Source organism: Stegodyphus dumicola, chromosome 2, assembly GCF_044657685.1.
Source record: "Stegodyphus dumicola isolate Sdum_Otavi_A_Nest chromosome 2, ASM4465768v1".
Classification (NCBI taxonomy): domain Eukaryota; kingdom Metazoa; phylum Arthropoda; class Arachnida; order Araneae; family Eresidae; genus Stegodyphus; species Stegodyphus dumicola.
The window spans coordinates 170,578,139-170,584,530 of NC_140769.1; the positions used below are offsets into that span (position 1 = coordinate 170,578,139).

The window sequence follows — 6,392 nt, forward strand, 5'->3', positions numbered from 1 at the left end:
TTTCGATAGTTGAACGTACAAATAACTACCAGTAACACTATTAAAAAAAGTAACTACTGCATAATATGTGTACATCTATGATTACAATGTCTTCAAATATGGAATAAAAGCAAAAATTCAGTGTTGTTTTAAAATAAGTTTTACAGAAAAATATTAAGCCTACATTACTGTCGAAGGATTTTCCACAGAGGTGGTTTTCCAGAGAAAGAAACAGTTTGTAAATTATGGACGCTAAGTTCGACGAACACAATATTTTCCAGCCAAATCTTTGAATTGTCCTTGTCACTTGTAGTACCTTGCGATAACCAACTTTGTCGTACCTTACGATTAACCAACATTGGCTTCTTCTGCTGCAATGCGTGTTGCACCCATTGCAGCTGCTGCGAGTACGTATCTTGAGTGTTGGTGTGGCCTAGCAGTAGTAGCTCGTAATGCACTAATTGTCAACTAGACAACCAGATACAAAGCATAAACTTTCGTAGGTACAGAGGTGATTTTCAGGTGTGCGGCACAGAGTCACGTGGTGACAACCTGTATCTGGTATGCTTGGGAGTGTAATAATGGATGATCCTTTTTTCGTCACTCGTGAGCATTCGATAAAACAGGGTGCTTTGCAGTACTGAGACGACAAAAACAAACAGACTGCCATAGGTTGTTCCTTTCTGACCGTCAACAATGTTTTTAGCCACCTACTTATTCAACAACTTCTCTCGCAGAAGAAATCTGACCATTTCCTCAGAAACCTGGAAGCATTCGGGAAATTCGCCACACGTTTGATTGCTGCCCCCCCTCTAGATTTGACTGTATAATAGTGTTAAACACCAGCATACCTGGTCTTTTAGGCCCTAGCCCTCATCTGTTTAAAATTTCGAAATAGATTGCTGCAAAACAACTTATTTAGCTGTAAAAGGTCATTTGCAATGAAATAGATAGTCATGACCGAAGCATAAGATGATGCCACAAATTATATGAGCATGCATAAAATATTTGAAAATCAGGAACAGGAGTTACAAAACAATAAACTAAGAATATGCATGTTATACAAAAAATGGGTCATTTAATATGGCCACGGGCTTCTTGATGCTACCTGAGTTGAAGTTGTAGTTACAGATTCTAATTGCGCAGTAACTAATCTTCTTCTGCCGTTTATGAAAAGCTTTTGCCAGATGATAACAATGTGTTCTTAAATGGACAATGTTCTTTTCTGCATGTATTTTATTGCTACTAATATACCAGGAGAAGTCTGTAATTAGCCGACGAACACTGTTCTGAGCCAGTTTGGAGTTGTTTACAATTTGTTTTATAGCAATGAGCCCAGACTGACCAGGCGAAGTAAAGCATGCAGCGCAGAATTGATTTACAACTGAGTAACTTATTATTTACAGATAGAATGCTATTCGAACAGTTAAGGGATACACTTTAGTTTTACGCTCTCAGCACTTCTGGATAATAGCTTTAATGTTTGGGGTCTCTCGAGAGAATTAGCTAGAATTCCCCTAAGGTAACGGATCTGCTTAGGTCAGAGTAGTTCCACAAAATTGAGATTTCTTGCTATTTTCTTCTTCTTTAGGATTAAAATAGCCACTTTTTTCAATATTGATTTGAATTACCCATTTTTAACCAATACTTGTATGTGGCTCTGAATGTGTTGGATGACCAGACTAAGGATTGCACTTTGAGCATGGATTGCTGTGTCATTAGCCTGCATTACGAGCGTAATATTGTGTGTGCATGGAATGTCGTTTAGATAAATCTTGAAGATAGTGGCCCTAAGAGACGCTTGTGGTACACTGGCTGATATAGCTCGGCGAATTGAATATGTGCAAGAGATGTAAATGACAAAGTTCTACCTGTCAAGTAGGATATAGTTATGGTTGTGATGAAATCTGGAAAGTCCAGATTGTGTGTTTTGTAGATGAGTGCGTGTAACCAAATGTGATCAAAAGCCATGGTTAGATCAAGGAAAAGAACGCTTGTGACTTTCTTGTTTCGGATCGCTTCAGAAAGTATCCCCACTTCTCTTTATAACTGGTTGGACATTGATAGTTGCTTCCGAAAGCCAAACTGATATCGAATACAGATGTTGATGGCTTCGAGATGTTTATAAATTCTGGCAAGGATTATAGCTTTCATAATTTTTCTAATGCAAGATAACAAGCGGGTCCAATTGTCCGGGGGAGAAGTTGGCTTGTTTGAATTGAGAATTGAAGTTATGGCAGCCGTCTTCCAGTCCTCAGGAAAATGCTGCTATCGAAAGAATCAGGTTAAAGATCTTCGTAAATTTAAAAATCATGTTGTAGGGATTTATATTTATTTTAAATAACCAATTTTATTTAAGTTGCTATTCTTTCCTATAAGCCTTCATTCCCCTAATTGTCAGTGCCAGAATATTTAAATTTTGTAGCGCGCGTGAAGGAATGCAAATTCTACTTTTCAGAAAGAGCTTTAAAAACAGAGTTTCGGTAGGAAAGAGAGAGAGTTACGCTACAACCCCAACCTCTGCTGTTTAAACGGTTGGTTATTGCTGGTTCACGTGGCTTGATTGCATTTACTTGCTGCCACTATTTTCGACGGGGGTTTAAGAAACGGGATCTAGCTGAGCCCTGTAGTTTAGTTCTATCACTTGTACATATCTTGAAATTTTTAGTTTCACTATCTGGTTTCAGTTACCGCCCAAGAAGAGGCGTAGTTTGTAAGCGTCGAGTTGACGCATTGTAAATTTTAAAGATTTAATAAAGGGTACTCTTAACCCTTCTCTTGTACAGTTACTACTATTCCAGTTTTTACACAAAAGTGAATCTACTGAATTCTACAATGTAACCAAAAGCTTCTAATGGACGGATAGGATCAATGTTGTTTGTGTGTTGATTTCTTGTGTTATTAGAATAAAAAATAGAAGCTAAGTGTTCAGATGTTGTGTTATGTATTTTGTTAATGCAAAATTGAGATTTCAGATGCTGAGCTTAAAGTTCTGCTTTCTCAGTTTTATTGTAATGGATCTTTTGAGGGCTTTTAAAGAGCGAAATTCTATTGTAGAAGGTCTTGTACCTAGCTTACAGTATTACGCATGCATATCACATTTCCCGCCATTCAGACTTAAATTGGATAATTTACTTATGACTTACTGATTGAGATTAAACTTACTGACTGAGATTGAATTCTGACTTAGATTGGATATTACTTAATTTACCCATATGGAGTTATCATCGATGGAGAGCGAATGTAGATAGTTATTCCAGTCGAGTTGCACCTGGGTAATAGTGACAGACCTAACAGCTTACACAGTTGATTTAGACTTTTCTTATTAGCAGGATGTCTTTTTCTTTGAAGCAGCCTTCTTACTGCATTTATTTGCTTCACAAATTTCTGAAATTCCAGTTTTTTTAATTTGAATTTCTTGTTCAATTTAATTGCGTTTTTGTTGGTTTTTGTGATTTCTTCGTTAAGTTTCATTTCAATTTTCCAGTGTTACTCCTTGAGTGTATTGTTAGTATGGTGTAAAGGTATGTTGTTGAGAGATTTTTCCTAAGAACCTCGTCATCCAACATGTGTGGTCACCACTGTGGAGTTGTTCACAAATTCTCAGGTCTCCCAACATGAAGTTTTGAAATCTGTACTTGGCGGTGCGTGTGTTCTCCCCGAATGACTGACATATTCGGCTACTTGTTGCAGCTGCTGGCAGGACCACCATAAAGTACACACCAGAAAACCGCAAATGAATTGCTTCGGTACTTTCCTTCCTCTTTCCACTTCTGTGATCGATTGCAAATTATTACATCAAACAAATCAATAAGCAATACAGGAAACATAAAAAAAGTACAATTTATAGCACATTACAGTGGGAGACATTAATAAAATATAGTGTTTAATGAAAAATGTTTAGACCATGCTACATTTGACAGCGCGCACTAAAGACTAAACTTTAATGTTAGCTCGCACTTACATAAAAGATTCTAATATCCTGTGGGGCTATCTGATTGATAATCACATAATGAATTTATTTAAAAGGTATTGCATTAATTTAAAAGTTACTATACTAAACGAAGTTTTTCAAAAAACGAATTATTCTGGGTTGTCTGATTTTGTTTGTTAAAAGACAGGATTTAATTTCAAATTCTTTAGAAATGCTTGGAACACTGTCAGCAAAATAATAACGAAGGTAATATTTAATTTATCCTAGTATTAAAAGCAGTGTGCTACTATAATTTGGAAGTTAAGTGCAAGATTTCGATAAGATACGAGTACCGTTTCATATTACAAAGCGATTCTCTTCACAATACTTTACATTCTTAAGGATTTAAAAGAAAAATTATGTAGCTCTACTCCTAATCTAATTTATCTTTCAGATCTGATGTTATGAAGATGCTGGTTATTTTCTTCGGCTTCTTCGTGGCTGTCTGTTGCGCAAAAACGAAACACCACAAATGTGACTTAGCTGATAAAACTACCTCAGAGGAATTCGAGATCATCAGAGCCATAAAAGCAGAAAGTAATTTTTTTTCATACTTATTTTGTTTTGTGAATTTTACATTAATCGTGGCTGTCAGATTAAAATTCTGATTCTAAATCAGATCAATAAAAAAATAAGAAAAAATAAGAAAAAGCTTTCGTACTTTCATCACCCCTTAATTTCAAAATTTAGTTTATTAAACTATACCCTTGACATTAAGTCAAACTTGCAGTATAAATCTTGCCAGTTTGAAAATTTTCCATTAATTTTTATTGTTATTTGTATGGTATATAAATTCTTAAGCAACTATCACGTTAAAAACGAGTAATGTTGCAAATGGGAGTGAAATGCAATACTTTTTAGAAATGCGTCTTTGAAAAATTTACTTAAAGGGCTCATTCCCACAAAAAGCATTTTCACTCAAAGATCTAAAATGTTGTTTTGTTGTTGTTGATGTGACGTATCCCACCTGATCGACAATAACATCAGATCAGATCTCTGAAATCAGAACAAGTCCACGAAATTCATTGTGGCAAGGGGTTAAGATTACGCCTGTCGTTGGCAAGGGCCTGGGGCACCATACACGTGGCAGTGCCCTGTTACGCTCCCAATTTTGATGGTTGGTTGGTTGGTTGGTAACGGAGGACGGGGACGCCTGATGTATGTGCAGTAAACAGGTATGTGTCCCGCGCCCTCCACTAACCCGGAACAATTCCCTGAGGCTTCAAGAGGGCGCCTTGGGACCTTGTGGGGACGGTTCCACTCTATTTTCTACCATCAACCTCTCGATAGAGCTTTCGGCTAGCCGCATATTTAGACTGCCTCCATGCCGCACCGACACTATACATTCAGAAACATTTATCTCTTCTCTGATATTCGAACCCAGGCCTTTTGGTACGGCAGTCAGCGTCACTAACCACTAATACGGTTCGGCGGCAAATGTTGTTTTTGTCATCGCGTATAGAAGGCTGTATCAGTTAATTACTCCTTATTTTTTTAATTCAAATAACACAGTTTGTTGGCTATAAGACAACTTTACATTCCCTATTCCTTTATAGTGCTAAGGAAAATAATTTACAGCTCATGGTTTTTGAGAAATAGTAAAATTTGTCAGGATCTCTGAGTCTTTAAGATTTAGCAGTTTTTTGCAAACCTGGTAAGCAAAGTCTGTAGCACATGCGGGAAAAGAATTCAAATAATGAAATTAACCTCCTAGTAGTCGACTATTTTAGGACCATTGGATATTAACTGTTTGAAAAATGTGCGGTCTTCAGTTTTTCAAAAGAACAAGCAGGATTGCAGAGATTGTCTTTCTTTCAGTTGCAAAGCTGATCGAGAGATTGATCTAAACAGTTAATTATTCCAGTTAGATATGAGTGGTAAAAACCTTTCAATGAGATTTATGTTTCAGTTTTTTTACTTTGTTACTCTTTAACTATGATGAATTTTAATCCTCAGATGAGCTTAATATCATTACTTAAAAAATACCATTATTAAAATCAAAATTATGATTCATTAGTAAATGTTTCTGAAATTTGTATAATTAAAAAAACAGAATGAAATTTTAGCTGTAGATGTATTACTGTTTCGATGTTCGAACTTACCAGAAATTAACTTGCTAAAAGAATCATTATATTTGTAAAAAAAAAAGAAAAAATCATAAGCAATTATTTAACATAAGTAAAAGAAGTTCAACGAAATAAAAATAAATAAAAATATAGAAAAAAATCTGAAAGCTTTCTAATTTTATATTATGCCCAAAGGGGTGTGTTTTTATTTACACACACATACACGTGTGTTTTCATTTACACACACATACGCGTTTGGGCTGATAACCCTTTCTGCTAAAAGTATTTAAAAATAGCATACCTTTAGAATTTCCGATAGTGTCGAGCGCTGGAGATTAAAAAAAAAAAAATTCCGTACAGTGCTGCCACTGCAA

At 35.8% G+C, this 6,392-nt stretch overlaps 1 protein-coding gene across 1 annotated transcript in view; it reads left to right on the plus strand.

Moving 5' to 3' along the window:
* LOC118200668 (uncharacterized) overlaps positions 1 to 6,392 on the plus strand; it is a 34,805-nt gene that overhangs the window by 4,797 nt on the left and 23,616 nt on the right. The window contains exon 2 of the mRNA XM_085811447.1: positions 4,347 to 4,489. The gene's annotated coding sequence lies outside the window, so the exon portion shown is untranslated. The remainder of the gene's footprint in view (positions 1 to 4,346; positions 4,490 to 6,392) is intronic.